The 18,566-nt window shown below is 37.0% G+C and overlaps 1 pseudogene across 1 annotated transcript in view; it reads left to right on the top strand.

The window, feature by feature from the left end:
* LOC308272727 (heterogeneous nuclear ribonucleoprotein D-like) overlaps positions 1–18,566 on the top strand; it is a 99,066-nt pseudogene that overhangs the window by 54,080 nt on the left and 26,420 nt on the right. Inside the window, exon 2 of the transcript in view lies at positions 14,143–14,226. The product of the transcript in view is annotated as a heterogeneous nuclear ribonucleoprotein D-like (transcript). The remainder of the gene's footprint in view (positions 1–14,142; positions 14,227–18,566) is intronic.

Here is an 18,566-nt window from a genome sequence, read left to right as displayed (position 1 = left end):
TTGAGAGGCTGAAATAGGAGGAACATAGGTTCAAAGACAGCCTCAGTAATGTAGCAAGACACTCAGCAACTCAGCAAGACTATGTTTCAAAATAAACAAAACAAAACATGAAGAGTTGGAGGTGTAGTTTGGAGCAAGAATGCCCCTGGATTTAATGACTAGTATGACAAAAAAGAAAGAAGAAGAAGGAGGAGGAGAAGAAGAAGAAGAAGAAAGAGAAGGAAGAGGAGGAAGAGGAGGAGGAGGAGGAAGAGGAGGAGGGAGAATACTAGTTGTGTTTTCTGCTAGAGTATATAAAAAGTTTCTTAAATTTTGATTGACATTCATGAATGTTTGTAGTTAAAGACAACATTCTGTTAAAATTATCTACTGTTACATCACTGACTATATACCAATCATATATTAATACTCAGTGTGATGGACCATGCCTATAATCCTGGCTACCCAGGAGGCTGAGGCAGGAAGATTACAAATTGGAAGCCAGCAGTGGTAAAGCACTTGCCAGTCTAATCCCTAGTGTTGCCAAAAAAAAAAAAAGTCACACATTAAACGTTTGCTGAAAGAAAGGTTGGCCTAGCACATCCTGTGTGAGTAATGGCATTTTATGGTGATATTTGAGTCTCAAACAACTGACTTTTGTTTTTCAGGAAACGGAAGAAATCAATCATCATTCATTGTAAGATGTGAATGCTACTTCATAGCATTCATAATGGTCAGTACGATACTGAATATTATTGTCCTTGGAAGAAAAGTTCATTTAGAATTTCCTTAAGTAAAAATTCCGTGCTTTCATGACATCCAATGAAACCACACATTGAGTTGTGAGTAATTTATGAGTAGTATTAAGATAAAATTGAATATATTGAATAATAGAAGTCTTCAGTCAATAGAGAGAGCAAAATAAAATTTGTTCCATAAATAAATGAAAGTTTCTGTCACAGTAGTTTGTCTTACTAAAGGCAAAGTACTACCAACCCAGATGCCTATGAGTATTTGATAACTACCTATGTCAGTGGATTTAACCTGGTGTTCATAAGTGATGGCGTCTAAAGCAGTGAAGAAACATTTCTTCCCTAAATATATGCAAATACAAAAACCAATCACCACATACAGCTTTGTATATATGGAAGGTAAATAAATAGTAATTACAATGACCAATATTTGCGGAAGTAGAGAACCTCAGCCCAGAAATTCATAAAACAATGAAGGATTCAAGGAAGTGAGTACATTTATATCTGCTGTCCAGATCAGCCACAACAGGTTTCGTCAGTTGATCATGCATTTTTTTTTTTTTTTTGCGGGTCTGGGGATGGAACCCAGGGGCATTTGACCTCCAAGCTACACCCCCTGCCCTATTTTTTATTCTTTATTTTGAAACCGGGTCTCACTGAGTTGCAGAGGGCCTCACTAAGTAGCCGAGGCTGTCTGCGAACCGTGATCCTCCAGGTCTCAGCCTCCTGAATGCTGGGATTACAAGCGTGCACATCCACGCCTGGCAGTTGATCATGCAATTTAATTCTCATTGACCAAAATAAATTTGGTTTCTTTAATCTTATTGAAAAATTAAATTATCTTCTCCACGAAGGTTTTGATGGAGACAGAGCCAGTGCAGAGAATAATAAAAGAGCCTTCAAGTCGTCAGTGTGTTTCTCTCTTTATCCAGCAGTCACATCGTCAGAATGGAGACAGTATGCCTGGATCTGGCTAATTGGTTTTATAAAACCAGTGTTTCGAATAGTCAGTGTCTTAGTCTGTTTTCTGTTGCTATTACAAAATACCTGAGGTTGAGTAATATATAAAAAAAGAAATGTTTATTTAGATCACACTTTTGAGGGCAGGAAATCAAAGATTGTGTGGCCCCATTGGTCCAATCTATGGTGAGTGGCTTCTGGCTTCATTAGAGCATGGTGGACAGCATCATGATAGAAGCACAAGAGAAAGCAGACACATGGCAAGATAGGGAGCGAGAGAAAGTCAGGACCAGACTTACCTTCCTATGACAACCCAGTGTCTCAGGAACTACTTGGGGTCTCAAAAGAACTTCATTCAAGCCTTCCAAGGGAAGCACTCCCAGTGACCTCACCACCAGGCTCTTACCTCTTAGAGTTTCCACTTGTGTGTGTGTGTGTGTGTGTGTGTGTGTGTGTGTGTGTTACTGAGGATGGAACCCAGGGCTTTCTACCTCTGGGCTACACTCTCAGACCTATCTTATATTTTATTTGGAAACAGGGTGTTACTAAGCTGCTGAGAGCCTCACTAAGTAGCTGTGGCTGGCTTTAGACTTGCCTGATCCTCCTGTTTCAGCCTCCCAAGTACTGGGATTACAAGCATGCGCCACCACACCCGGGTAAGTTTCCACTATTTCAACACCATCACATTGAGGATCAAGCTCCCAGCACATGATCAATTGTGAGACACACTCAAACTGTATATAAACTATAGCACTCAGTAAGGCTAGCTTTGAATTAATAAGGTTACAGGGGAGATGGAAGCAGCACTGGAATAATGACACTCCCAGAATCATAGTGACTGCTGAGGTGATACAACCAGGATCCAAATCATGGCAGACCACTCACTGGAACAGCCCACAGTTCTGGGAGAGCCAGGTGTGGTGGTGCATGCTTATTATCCCAGTACTGGGGAGGCTCAGACAAGAGGATCACAGGTTTGTGCCAGCCTCAGCTGCTTGTGAGGCCCTCTTCAACTTACTGAGACCCTGTCTCAAAGTAAAAAATTAAAAATAGGGCAGGAAGTGTAGCTCAGAGGTAGAAGGTACCTGGATTAAATCTCAAGTACTGCAAAAAAAAATTTCTGGGAGTGTGAAAGAGAAAACATAATAGAATAGGATGTCAGGAATCTGAAGGGTGGTGTTCATTCTATACTAAACTATTAAACAGTGATGTTTATTTATTTATTTGGTGGTACTTGAAATTGAGCCCAGGGTCATTCTACCTCTGAGCTACACCTCTAGCCTTTTTAAAATTTTTAACTTTAAAGCAAGATCTCACTAGGTTGCTGAGAATCTTGCTACATTGCTGAGGCTGTTATTGAACTTGCAATCTTCCTGTCTCAGCCTCCCAAGTACTGGGATTACAGGTGTGCACCACCATGCTCAGCTAAACTGATATTTTAATTCTATTTAAAAAATAATATTTAATGTTCAAATCTTAATTTTAAATCTTTATTTAAAAAGTTTAATTGTTGGGAGGCTCAGACAGGTAGATCACATTTTTGGGGGGAGGGTGGTCCGGGAGATGGAACCTCTGGGCTATACTCCCAGACCTATTTTATATTTTTATTTGGAAACAGGGTCTCTTAAGCCAGCCAGGCTGGCTTCGAACCTGCGCGATCATCCTGTCTCTGCCTCCCAAGCGCGGGGATTACAAGCGTATGCCACCACACCCGGCTGGTAGATCACATTTTCAAGGACAGTGCTGGATAATTTAGGAAGATCTTGTTTCAAAATAAAAATAAGCCAGGCCTATCATTCCAGTACTTGGGAGACTGAGACAGTAGGATTGCAAGTTCTAGGCCAGCCTCAGCAATTTATCAAGATCTTGTTTCAGAAATAAATAAGACATAAAATAGGGCTGGAGGGGTAGCTTGGAAGGGGAATGCTCCTGAATTTGTTCCCCGTTACCACAATGCATAAGTAAATAAAATAAAAATAGGGCTAGGGGTAGAGTCCAAGTGCGGGATTTACACGCGTGCACCACCACGCCCGGCCATTTCTCTAAATTTAAAGAGACTTGGCCCAATAACTTCAGTATCTTTTCTTTTTAGATTTGTTATAAAACTACAACTCTTTGGAGACGGGCATTTAAGAAAAACCGTAATATTAAGGAATTTTAGGATTAACTATAATTTCAGAAAACTTGAATCTGATGAAGACTAATTTGATCATTGAGGGATAGGAGGGGGAAATACTTGAGCTATAGGGGTGTATAAACATTACAAATTGGATACGGAAGATGAAAGAAATTTCTTAAGATGGGTTTACCTCCTCCTGTGTATATCATTGGAACTATTTTTGATCTTTTTTGAGGAAGAAAAAAACCATCTTGAATGGGAAGGCTCATACAGTACAGCCTCTTAGCCGTAGCTCTGGAAAGATTTGGAGCCACCCACTACCATGAAAATATAGAACAGTTGTAGAAGATGTAGGTCCCTGTTAGAAAAGTTGGTGAAATGAGGAAGTTCACTTGGTGCGGATCTTTCCCAGCAGCCCTCTAATTATTTTTACTGTTTGGCTTTTGGTATTCGTACATAAGATGATAAACGAGGGAATTCAGAACATAAAGAATTGAAGAAAAATTGTGCCAAACATAGCAAGTGCTGAAGTTCATTAGTTCATATTCAGAAAGCTATGAAAACCATCTTCAATGGTTAAATTAAGACATTCTTTTTCAGGGACAATGCCTTTTAATTCCTAGCAGCAGTTTGCCTTCAACTAAAGGTATTAGCGGTTCATTTTTTGTTTTGCTTTAGAGATATTTAAATTCTCCTACATCAACTCATAATCTGCTAACTGATTTAAACAGCCTTAGCCTAACTTAAATATTGAATTAAGTCATTACTAATGACATTTGGATCTGGGTGATTCACAAGAAATGGTGTAGACTCTGAGTTCCCTAATTTACTTTGTGACGATAATGGTACAGGTCATAAATAGAAACAAATTCAGGTGCTCACCCAGATATAACCTTTCTGGGAGAAAATAGATTCTGAAGGAAATTAGAGAAATCTGGCTACAGACCTTTAGTTTATATTCCATTTCCACTTTGTTTCTGCGAATCCTATTTCTACCAGCCAGGGTTGTTACATCTCTAGTCTATTAGTTCGATGTCACAAATTTGATTTTTCCCAAGAATTGGAATAAATGGGACCAGAAATATAAAAAGATTTACTCTGGAGGAAACAGCACAATTTACAGCACTTCTGGACATGATGGAAAATAGTCATGAGCTCTAACCATTATCGATACCCAGCCATGCCTTTGCAAGCATTTGTGGGAGGAGGCTGAGTCATTGGTATCACACTTTTCTATGGAAGAAATCAAATCATTCTACTTCAGTAGCTGAAGATAAATAAATTAATTAAAGCATGTGTTAATGATTGGTAGCAGGTAACCTGAAGTTTGATTCCAGTGAATTGGTTGACTCAAGAATAGTTTTCTGCGGATGTTTTTCTTAGTATGATCTAACTTTGATTGAAAAACTCTCTGCCAGTGGAGATTGTCAAACTCACTGTGTCTTCTCATACAGGACAAGTAGACTGAGAGTGAAAACCTGATGCTTGTGAAAAATAAAGGTGTTCCATAGTTGACGATGAGGAAGACTTCTATGTCAGTTAGTTGTATATTGAAGAAAATCCTTAATAATCAGTAGTTTATTTCTCTGGAAGTCTGAATGTGGAAAATATATGACTGTAGTATACAGGTCACCAGAAACTCTGGTTCCCTCTACCTCTCTACTTCCAAAATGGTGCCTGGAGCACTAGCCATCATATTCATATTGGCATTATTATTATTATTATTATTATTATTATTATTATTATTATTATTAGTGGTAAAAGGGATGGAACCCAGGCGTATTCTACCTCCAAGCTACACCTCTCAGCCCTATTTTTTATTTTGAAACAGGGTCTCACTGAATTGCAAAGGGCCTCACTAAGTAGCTGAGGCTGTCCTTTAACCACAATTCTCCTGTCTCAGCCTCCCAAAATGCTAGAATTACAAGTGTGTTCCATTAGGCCTGACTCATATTCATGTTGTTCTAAAGAGCCTTTCTAGAAGTTCACACATAATATTCACTTTTTAAAATTAGTTTATATTTTATTTCGGACTATACTTCACAGTGTAGTGGAATTGAAAATCAGATTAAAGCTGGGTGTGGTGGTGCACGCTTGTAATCCCAGCATTCGGGAGACTGAGACTGGAGGATCGTAGTTCGCGGACAGCCTCAGCTACTAGTTGGTGAGGCTCTCTGCAACTTAGTGAGACCCTGTTTCAAGATAAAGAATAAAAAATAGGGCAGGGGGTGTAGCTTGGAGGTCAAATTCCCCTGGGTTCCATTCCCAGACCTGCAAAAAAAAATTAATATATAATCTGTGTGACATTTTCACATTATTATACTCTAAGTAAATAGTTCCACAAGAATAGAGAAAATATTTAAGTATAGGATAAGAGCAGCTAAATAAGAAAAAAATATTTTTATTCCTATTAGAATAAAATTTTAATTTGTAATATAATTGTTATAAACATATTTAGATATATTTCAGATACATATATGCAGTCATGTGTATATATACATAAGAAATGAGTACATGGGTTTACACATATATATATATATATATATATAATGTGGGTATATATATATTTTCTTTTAAGTTTTATTTTTATACTTTTATTAGTGCGTTATAGTCTCACATCATAATGTAGATCACAGTGGTGGTAACACACATGCACACAGCACTTGGTGGCTTTCTTGCAGCTCCCTCCCTCCTCCTCCTTCCTCATATAGAGTTTTGAGATTGACATTGGTATTCTCACATATGTTCATCATGTCCATGAAATGATTCCTTCATTGATTCTTTCTCTTCTTTGTGAAGTGACTACTTATATCAATCGCCCATTGAGTTATTTGTTTCTTTTTTATTTTAGTGTTAAGTCTTTTATTTTTTTCACTTTTCCTCAAAGTTTTTATTATTTTTATTTTTATTGGTGCATTATAGTCTCACATCGTAATGTAGATTATGTTGACAGTGGCATATATTCATACAGTACTTGGTGCCCCCTCGCCACCTCCCCATTTCTCTCTCTCCCAATACCTACTGTCCAGGTTAACAGTGTTATATTCACATGTATACACATAGTCACAGGTAGCATTTCCATTAATGAACCTCAGCCTTCTTCCTCCCCAGCCTTCATCCCTGGCTCCATTGAGGATCTCCTCCATTATCTGGAATCCCTCTGGTATCCCAAATACTCTCTAGCTCAAGCATATTAGAGAAATAATATGTCCCTTCTCTTTCTGTGCTTGGCTCATCTTACTTAACATAATGTTCTCCAGGTTTTTCCATCTTCTTACAAATGACATGATTTTGTTCTTCTTTATTGCTGAGTAGAATTCTGTTATATTTCCCATAATGTTGCACTCCATTCATCTGTTGATGGAGGCCTAGGGAGAGTCCATATTTTGGCTATTGTGAATTGTGCTGCTGTGAACATGAGTATGCATATGTTACTGTAGTTCTCTGATTTCAACCCCTTTAGAAAGATACCCAGGAGTGGTATAGCTGGACTATGGTGTATCCATTTCCAGTTTTCTAAAGAATCTCCACACTGATCTCCATAGCGGCTGAACTAGTTTGCACTCCCACCAACAGTGTAAAAGAGTTCTCTTTCCCCACATCCTCACCAGCTTTTGTTGTTACTTGACTTCTTTATGCTTGCCACTCTGATTGGGGTTAGATGGATCACAATATAGTTTTGATTTGCATCTCCCTGATGGCTAATTATTTAAATTTTTTTTCAGGTATGTATTGGCCATTTGTATCTCTTCTTTTGTGACGTGTATATTCAATTCAGTTGCCTATTTATTAGTTATTTATTTTTCTAGTGTAAAGTCTTTTAAGTTCTTTCTATATTCTGGATATTAGCCCTCTATCAGAGGGCTAGTTCATAAAAATCTCCCATTCTGTAGGTTTTCTTTTTAGGTTCTTGATGGTTTCCTTTAATGAACAGAAACTTTTTAGTTTGATGCCATCCCACTTGTTAATTCTTATTTTAATTTCCTGTGCTTTGAAGGTCTTGTTGAATAAGTTACTACTTGTGCCTATATGTTGGAGTGTTGAACCTATGCCCTCCTCTAATAGCTTCACAGTCTCTGGTCTGATTTCCAGGTCTTTGATCCATCTAGAGTTGATCCTGTGCAGGGTGAGAGGTAAGGATTTAGTTCCATTTTTTCTACAAATGAATAGCCAGTTCTTTCAGCACCATTTATTGAAAAGGTTGTCTTTTTTCTAGCATATGAATTTGGCCCCATTGTCGAAGATCAATTGGCTGTAAGTATGTGGGTTTGTTTCTGTATCTTCTATTCTATTTCATTGGTCTCCATGCCTGTTTTTGTGCCGATACCATGCTGTTTTAACTACTATAGCTCTGTAGTGTAATTTGAAGTCAGGAATTGTGATGCCTCCTGCATGGTTCTTAATGCTGAGAATTGCTTTGGCTATTCTGGGTCTTTTATTTCTTCATATTAAATTAATGATTGATTTTTCTAGTTCTATGAAGAATGTCGTTGGTATTTTGATAGGAATTTCTTTGATTCTGTAGATTGCTTTTTACAGAATGGCCATTATGATGATATTTATTCTGCCTATCCATGAGCAAGGGAAGTCTTTCTGTCTTTTAAGATCTTTTTCAATTTCTTTTTTAATGTTTTATCCACTTTTATTTTGTTGACCAGATATTGATCATGTTGGTAAATCTAGCAGTAAAGGAAAATAAGAAATATATTCTTCTATCAAATGTTCAACTGACAGCCATCAAAAAAAAACTCAATCACATCATTTTCAGGGAAATGGATGGAACTGGAGGACATTATGCTAAGTGAGATTAGTCAGTCACAAAAAATAAGAAATCAGATGCTTTCCCTAATATGTGAGAGTTAGGGAGAAATGGGTCATAGGAGGAACTCTTGAAAGAGGAAATCCTATAGAGGAGCAAACAAGACAACCTAAAGGAGGAGAAAGGAGAGGGGAAGAGGAAAATCTCTAAAACACACAATGTATTTAAACATATTGAAGTCAATCACTAAGCCAAGCAAGGGAGGGAGGGACGGGGAGGGAATGGGGTGGGAATTGGGTAGGGGTTAAATCAGCGATGAGTACATGTTTGTACACACAAGGTTTTTACCCCAATAAGTTGTATGAATATAATGTACCAATAAAAAAATTTAAAAAAATGCTCAACTGATATCTATATTTCAATTACTAAGAAATTAAAGGACAATGAATACCTAGGGTCAATTTGAAGCATCTATTCAAATGACATAAAACAATCGGTGACATCCAAGAGTTTGAGCATTTTATTTTATTTTATTTTATTATAGCATAAACTAAATTTCTCCAGGCTTCCCTCTGGAGATTGTTTAAAGGCCCTCATTCTTAAAAGCAATAATGTTTGTTTTCTGAGCTCTTGCTCTTTCTCTCATATGTTCTAAGAATCTTTAATAATGCTTTCAGTATTGTGCGTTCAAATAAATATAGTCATCCTACACGGAGCATGCTCAAGATACCGTTACTACTGTTTCTGGGTCTTCCTCTGCCCATCAAGCATCATGAATGCACCAATATTCTGCTTATTGCTTTTTTTGCAAAATTATCTTGTTCTGTGTCTTGGCTTGCTTCCACTGGTTATAGCAGTGGACCCCCCCTCTCTCAAACTCTCTGTCTCTCTCTGTCTCTCTGTCTCTCTGTCTCTCTGTCTCTCTCTCTCTCAGACACACACACACACACACACACACACACACACACACACACACTGCACACACAATGTCTAAAAACAAACTGCAGACATCAAGGTAATTTTTAATGCATGTAGTACAAGGAATAATTGAATCCAGGGACATTCTGTCTATGAGCTACACCCTCCATCTTATTTTTATTTGTTAACAAAGTCTAGCAAAGTTGATGAGAGCCTTGCTAATTTGCTCAGTCTAATTTTGAACCTGCATTCCTCTTGCCTCAGCCTCCCAAGTACTGGAATTACAGGTGTGTGCCCATAGACCTGGATTTTCACCCCTCTTTAGTATTTTCAAGGATGAGCAATATTTTCTACATAACAACAGTACAGATACTAGCATTAATATATATATATATATAATTATATATAAGTTATATATAAATAATTATATATATGTTATATATGTTATAGATGTATGTATGTATGTATGTATGTATGTATGTATATATATATATATATATTGTGGGGGAGGTACTGGGGATTGAACCCAAGGGCATTCTACCTCCAAGCTGCATCCCAGACCTTGTCTCTATATGTTGCTGCGGCTGTCCTTGAACCTGTACTACTCCTGTCTCAGCCTCCCATCTCCCATGTACTGAGATTATTAGGCATGCACTACCACACCCAGTCACTTCAATATATTTATCAATTTTTCTGTTGATACACTCCCTTATTGCCACAGCCCTCCATCTAACTCTTCTATGTTTTCAGATTTTCTTTTATTTTTTTGAGGCTTCACTTTCTAAATGGATATATTTCCCCCATATATTTATATACCATCCTGGTATCCCTTGAATTAAGCCAATCGATCATAGTATATATTCTTTTTAATATGTTGTTGAATTCAATTTGCTAATAAAACTCAATGTTAAAAAACAAATAACACATTTAGTAAACAGGTAAATAATCTGAGTAGTCACTTCTCAAAAGAAGAATTACAAATGACCAAAAGTTATGTGAAAAACATCAATATTTTTAGCCATCAGAGAAATGCAAATCAAAACTACACTGAAATTCTATCTGACTCCAGCCAAAATTCCAATCAAGAATACAAATAAGAATGAATGCTGGTAAGGATGCAGGCAAAATGCCACTCTTGTTCACTGATGGTGAAAGTGTAAGTTAGTTCAACCACTGTAGAAATCAGTACTGAGGTTCTCCCAAAACTAAAAATTGAACGGTAATATGATCTAGCTATATGACTCCTTGGTATTTATCCAAGAAAATTAAGTCATCATATTTTAGGGATCCATGCATACCAATATTTATAGCAGTACAACTCACAATAGCAAAGTTATGGAACCAGCTTAAGTGTCTTTCAATGATGAATGGATAAAAAAATGTGGTAATATATACACAATGGAATTTTATTTAGCCATAAAGAAGAATGACATTATGTCATTTGCAGGAAAATGGATCATGTTATGCAGAGGATCATGTTATGAAAAATAAGTCAGACACAGAAAGATGAATATTGTTTGTGTTCTCTCGTATGTGGAAGCTAAAGAGAAAAGCAGATGTTATAAAAGTAGAAGAAAACCCATTAAAATAGAGGAAAAGGGACAGGGAGAGAGATAAGGGGAAGGTACAGGGAGGTACTGAAGAGCAATAGTGACCAAACTCTGTTTCATGCATGCACAAGTATGCCACAATTAACTCTATTATTCTGTATAAATAATATGCACCAATAAAGACAAAGAGTAAAGAGTTAAACCCCAAGTTTATTTATTTAGTTTTTTGGTGTGGTATTGGGGATGGAACCCAAGAGCATACTACCTCTGAGCTACACCCCCAGCCCTATTTTTTATTCTTTATTTTTTGAAACAGGTTCTCACTGAATTGCAAAGGGCTTCACTAAATAGCTGAGGCTGTCGGCGAACTGTGCTCCTCTTGTCTCACCTCCAAAATGCTGGGATCACAAGCATGCGCCACCATACCTGGCTTTAACCCCAAGTTTTTTCTTACACTAAGCACACATTTCTTTTCAGAGATCAGTAGCTTTCAAACTTGTGCCATAAACTGTCCCGTAAATTTATCAAAGACTTAATCAACAGATTCTTGAGTGTCTAATATGCCTGACACTGTTGTGTTAAAAACAAAGCCAATGAAAACTTCTGAGTTAAGAAAAAAAAATCCTATCTTTAGAAGAAACACTCAGGCTTCTGTGTTGAGAATGTAGTGTATGGGGTCAAGACCAAGGTTATTTATTGTATACTATCCAGATAAGAGATGATGGTGACTTGGTTTAAGGTAAAAGTAATTAATGGAGTGAAAAGGGAATATATTTCAGATGTATTTTGATGACAAAGCCAATCAGATTTGCTATTTGACTATGCATAAACGTGAAATTCAAAAGCAGAGTGCACAGTGATTTAATATTTTGGGTTAAGTAACTTCTCTCAAATTTTATCAATTAAGACAGAAATCACCTGGTAAGTATAATGCCCGGGTGACAAGCTAAATGTATCATGATGTAGTTAAATTCATAAAAAAATTTTTCCAGTAAAATATTCTGGAGAGAGAATACTCTTTAAATCTACAAGTAAGATTTCTAAAACTTAAGATTTCAGGAAGAAGGTCCATTTAAATATAGCTGTCTTATACATAGGCAGCTTTGCTATCTGAATCTTCACATCAAAGTTCTATTTCACACTTTTAGAGATGAGCAGCTCAGTATTTATAAAGCATCATTTATATTTTTTAAATAGTTTGAAATATTATAACATTCTGTCCCATGTCTCAGCAAAATATACTTGTTCATTATTCTGCCTTTGTAGCTCATAGATTAGGTCTATGTTTTGGCTACATAACATTTGACTATTTGATGAGAATTTTATTTCACCTAGAGTGTGTCTTCTCCAATCTCTTTAGGGGCTTCTTTTTGTATCTATAATAAACCAGGCTTGTGTTTAAGTTTATTGAACACATACACATTTTTACTTTCAATGTTTCCCCTCTGAACAATTTTCCAGATTTCAAAGTTGACTGATTGTATGTGACCATGTAAGGATTGGCTCTAGAAACTATATTAATAAGCCTTTATTTATTTTTCTGATAATGATGTTTTGAGTTAAGTCAATCGAACCTTATTTTGACCCAGCATGAAAAGGGCATTGTATTATGCTGTACATTATTTTCCTATATTTATATTGTACTTTTCTTTTCAAAATAGTATAAGTAAATTATAAAATAGTATTAAAGGTATACACACACACACACACACACATATATATATATATATATCCACACACACATATATATATATATAAATGCATAGCCTTAATCCCATATTTCATGTATACACACATTATAATTTGGAGTCAGCCTCCACTTATAGTAGGGTTATGTTACAATAAACCCATTTTCAGTTGACATTACCACTAGCTGAAAATGCATTTAAAATACCTATCATATCAGAATCATGGCTTAGCCTGGACTACATTAAATGTACTAAGAACACTTTCACTAGTCTATTGATTTACTTAGTAAATCAATACAAAAATTATTTTGCAATGGTGCTGAGTATCTCATGTAACCACCCAGTATGTCTGTGCAACAAAATGCACTGAGGGGCTCCAGTTGGTTGCCTTCATGATATGGTGGCTTACTGGGAGCTACAGCTTGCTGCTACAGTGCAGAATCAGAAGGGGTGTTCATACTATGATAGCTAGCCCCCCAAAAGATAAAAATTCAAAATATTATTTTCATGCCATTTTAAACCTGAAAATTTTTAATCCAGACCACCACAAGTTGAGGTCTCTCTAATTTATATCTATTATCTATCTATCTATCTATCTATCTATCTGTAGTTTGGCAAAAATCATCATTATTATATGGGTCTTGGTGAGGCATGTATATATACACACACATATATATACACACACACATATGTGTATATATACACATATGTGTGTGTATGTGTGTGTGTGTGTGTGTGTGTGTGTGTGTGTGTGTGTGTATTTTGGTGTATTCCAGAAAGAAAAAGTGAATATATCTGGGCATGGTGGCTCATGCTTATAATCCCAGTATTTGGTAGGCTGAGACAGGAGGATTCGAGTTTGAGGCCAGTCTCAGCTACTTAGTGAGGCCCTCTGCAACTTAGTGAGACCCTGTTTCAAAATAAAGAATTAAAAAATAGGGCTTGGAAGTAGACCACCCCTGGGTTCAATCTGCAGTGTCAAAAAAAGAAAAAAGAAAATGTAAATGTATGTATTATTATCATTGTCGGTCTGTCTATCTATCTATTTCCTGATGGAATAGAATTATTTCAAAAGCAGTTTCTGTTAATCTTTGAAAAGATACTTAACATGATTTCAGTCTTCTCATATTTGTTAAGACTTAGGTGTATTCTGCAGCTATTAGATATAATGTTCTGCATGTCTGTTATATCAATTTGGTCAAGAGTATAATAAGCTATTGTCTGATTTATCTTTATTAATTTTCTTTTGATATGATCAGTCCATTGTTTAAAGTGGGCTGTTGAAGTTCCTTACTATTATTATATTTAATCTATCTCTCCCTTTACAGGCTGGCTTCGTCTGGGAATTCTTTTCTATAGTAAGCCTGTCTAGAGATTCTGGAAAGTTCATCTGATGTTTTTTTTTTTTTATATCCAGAACACTGTGCCCATTAAACCTGAGACTCCTGCAGCTGGTGTGGCACTGGACTGGAATCTTGTGGTTGGTGATGCTGACACAGTGGTGGGTGTGCCTAGAACTCTCTGGATACTGAGACCTGTCTGCTACTGAAGTTTTTTCATAGCCCAAGGCTGGCACTGATAGAGTTTTCAGGTTAAGTCCACTTTGTAGCAGTTTGAGTCTCTGGCTGGTGCCAGAACAGGTCTGGAGGCATAGTCCATGAGTACCATTCTGGAGTCAAGGGCCATAGGACATGCCAGTACTTATATTTACTGAAGCAGGCCCAGTGTTACAGGCCGAGGCAAAGTCCTGTGCTAACTTTCCTCTCCCTTACTCTCCCCAAGCAGATGGAATGAATCTCTGCAGTGTGCTGTCTGGGGTTGGGGAGTGATAATATAGATAATATAAAACTGCCCTTCCTACCTTCTTCAGTATTTCTTTTTTTTTATTATGCTATGACCAGGTGCTATAATCTCTCACCTGGTTTCTGATCTCTTGTGATGGTATTATTGCTTGTGGATAGTGGCTCAAATTGATATTTATGCAGGAAGATGATTGCTACAGAGCTTTATTCTGCCACCTTGTGCTGCCCTCCTACTTCCAGTTTTTAGAACTTGTAGGACTTCATTGGACCTGCCTCAGCTCATGTTGTAGATAGGAGTGATGCAAGCTCTCATTGGAATCCCTGGGTTAGAGTGGAAGAGGAATTCTTTCGCAAAACAAGGAAAGTAACATGATTATCTGGGGGATGGTTAATACAGTATGTATTCACTATCCAATTCTAAGTCCTCTGAAAGTATTGTTCTTTGTGAGGTGTTTGGCGATTAAGCAAGGTAAAAAATGAGGCCAATACAGGAGATTTACAGAAATATAGAAATCAGCTCTTAGCTAATTTACTAACTTTCAACACCAACAAGGCCAAATGGACTAGACAGAAAGTTACTTTCTCTACTAATTTCTCATAACAGTTAAGTTATTTTAAGTTCTATATTAATGAAAAGGAGTTTTCAAGACTTTAATTTTTAGGCTAAAAATGTTATACTTTATAGTACACACAATATTCCAGCATGCCTGCCCACCTAGACCCCCTTTTTAATGAAAAAATTATGAATATGCACTAGAACTCATTTCTAATAAGCCATACTTGAGAAAACTAGTTCAGAATGATCTGAATACTGTTCTTATTGTAAAGTGAAATCTTCTGAAATTTTAGGTAATAATATTAAAAACTGTTCAATCCCTACAAACACACACACACACACTCACACAAACACACATTTATTAAATTAATTCCTTTTAGCATAATTGTTTTTGAACCCAGCTACTGTGTTGCTTCATTTCATCGCATTCTCTGTACAGACACTGAAGGCTCACAGGATGGACACTGAATTAGAACCACAATGGTTGGGCACAGTGTCACCTGGCTGTGCCTCTTCTTCCTGGGTGATATTTCACAAGCTCTCTATTTCTGTCAGCCTTGGGTTTCCTCATTTGTAAGTTGGTCTTTTCTATATTCGTTGTGCCATGCAGGTCCCTGCAAGTACTAGTTATTAGCTCACAAGAGGAGCTGATAACATTTGCATGTCTGAATTGTCTTCCTTCAGGGTGACCTGAGATGGCTTTTACGCCATTGAGAAATGGAGGCATTATGGAAAATATAATAAGAGCTTAGACAAAATATGTCTTCTCTCCTAATACACCCATTCTACAAAACTCGTGGTTCAAAATGCTGGCTTCGGTGCACAGAAACACAAAACTTGAAATTTTGTTGAGAAGAAAAGATCTAAATCTGTAGGACTAAGTAAGAGTAAATTAAGAATACAAGAGATGTCCCAAGACTGCGTATAATTGAATAGGATTTGAGTGGTTAAGATATTTAACATGAGAAATAAATCACCATGAATTGTCCAGATAATCATTCATATGTAGCAGATACTTTTGACAATGAATAAAACAGGAGGTCTTTACCACTTCCAAGTTAGATATGACATTGATGATGATGTTCATAAGATACAAATAACAAGTGTTGCTATTTATTAAATACCTACTAGATGCTAAACACTTTTCTTATACTCACTCCAGTTATACGCACAATTCTGTTTACCATTGGCAGGGCAGGTGTAAAATAGCTAGCATGTCAAGGTTACAATGATGCCTTGCCAACCTAAACTCTAAGTGCAGCCCAAATCGTCATTATGACTTAATGTAATCATCATCCTCATCCTCAAGAGGGAATATCACAAAGACATGGACAAGTTAGAGAGATTTCTAAGAAGATAAATATGCCAAGGGGCAACTGTGTGATAAAGTGTGAAAAAAAACCTTATAAACTTCAGGAGTCAAAGGAGGTGCTACAAAGAAAGGGTATGTTATCTGAGCCTTGCAGGCATGAGATAAGCAGACCAATAGAAAAATTATTCCAGGTAAAGGAAGCCTGAGGAGGAAATCTGTGAAAGCAGGAATGACCATGCACATGCCAAGCATGGAGATGTGGCCAGTGAGGTCAGAGTAAAGGGGTCTGTATAAGGGCCTACAATGTCCTGTAGGATTTGGCTTTCATCACCTCTCTGCTACCAAAGAGGAATGGAAAGTACCAAGGAAGTCTACAATTACAACAAAAGTGACCAGAGCAGGCCTCATTAAGAATAGATACCACCTGAGCAAAGCCTCAAAAGGCACATTAGAATAAGCCATGTGAATATATAGAAGAAAAACATTCTTATGGAAGCAGCAAGTGCCAAAGCCCTGAGGCTGATGCATGTCTGGTAGGTTTGAGGGCTAGCAAAAGGCAAGTGTGGCTGATGTGAGAATGAGTGAGATGGAGACCGGGGAGAGATGAAGTTAGAGATGTGTTAAAGTTAAAGGTAATCACTTGTTTCATCTATGAGATCTAATTAAAATGCATGTATTTGTGCCAGATGTGGTGGTACATGCCGGCAATACTAGTACTTGGGAGGCTAAGACAGGAAGATTGCAGGTTCAAGGCCAGCCTCATCAGCTTAGTGAGACCCTCAGCAACTTAGACCCAGTCTCAAAATAAAATGAAACTGGGGGTGTATTTGAGAGGTAAACCGTCCCTGAGTTTAATCCCCAGTAACATAAATGAAAAAAAGAAAGAAAAAAAACCCCATGAATTTACTGAGAAAGGATTTGGGTACATCAGTTAGAATTAGACAAAGATGATCTGACACATTTATCTTGCAATAGGGATGGTATTATAAATGGGAGGTATATTACAATTTATAATTAAATTAATCTCTTATCCAGCCATGGCTTAAAAAGTATTTTCAATATCTGCTTCTATGATTATCTTTTCTAACTTCTATGATAGATGACATCCATCCATTCAACAAATCTTACACAATGTTAGGCTCTGTGAATAAGATTACTCACATTATTACACATATTATAGTTGGAGATATGTTTATTAAGTAAATAAAAAAACAGATATAACTGACATGAGACAAGAATGAGTTTGGAATTTTAGATGAATAGAGAAATACTGAAGCTCAATGTGAATGAGAATGGTAGAAGATAATGCAGATAGTATAGGTAAGGCAAGGTCATACAGGCCTTGTGCACCAAGTGGCACAGTGTGGATTTTATTCTGAGTGAAGAGTATCACAGGTGGATGTAAATATGAATGACCATTCTTTGGGCTTTATGAATTGAAATTGTCAAGGCCAACCACTTAAAAGGCCATTGCAGTGACCTGGATAAAAGATGGTTGTGATTTGTCTGGAAGGATAATAACTGAGATGGAGAGAAGTACATAGACTCAAGATACATTTTGGAGCTGGAGACATAGGGGTAGGTGATGGATTAGAAAAAAAGGAGCATGCAAAGTTGATTGGCTTGAGCAAATGGATGAATATGATTGTAGCTATATATCTATATCTATATCTATAGAGAGAGATTGTACGTGTGATAATGTGGTAATGGGGATTGACCCAGAGGAATTCTCCTTCTTGAGCTATACCCTCAGTCTTATTTTCTTATTATCTTTTTTGATTTTTTAAAAAATTTTTTATTGAACATAAATGGTATACATTTAAACTATACTTGATGCCCTCTCCCCCCTCCCGCCCCTGTTTTCCCTCCCCCCCTCCCAACAATGATTGTCCAGGGTAACTATGCCATATTCATAATTTTACACATATTCGGATGTGGACCCTCATTAATCAAGTTCAGCCTTCCTCCTCCTCTATCTTTCCATTCAAGCTTTGCTGGTATTTCCCCTCCATTATCTGGAGTACCACTGGTATCCTCTAGGTTCCCTAGTTTGGGGATATTAGAGGAAACATATGTACTATAGCAACATATGCATACCTATGTTCATAGCAGCACAATTTGTAATAGCCAAAATATGGAACCAACCCAGGTCCCCATCAACAGATGAATGG

This window comes from Muscardinus avellanarius, assembly GCF_963383645.1.
Source record: "Muscardinus avellanarius genome assembly, chromosome: 1".
Taxonomy (NCBI): Eukaryota; Metazoa; Chordata; class Mammalia; order Rodentia; family Gliridae; genus Muscardinus; species Muscardinus avellanarius.
Note: the sequence above shows the minus strand (reverse complement) of the source record. Positions and strands in the feature narration are given on the sequence as shown.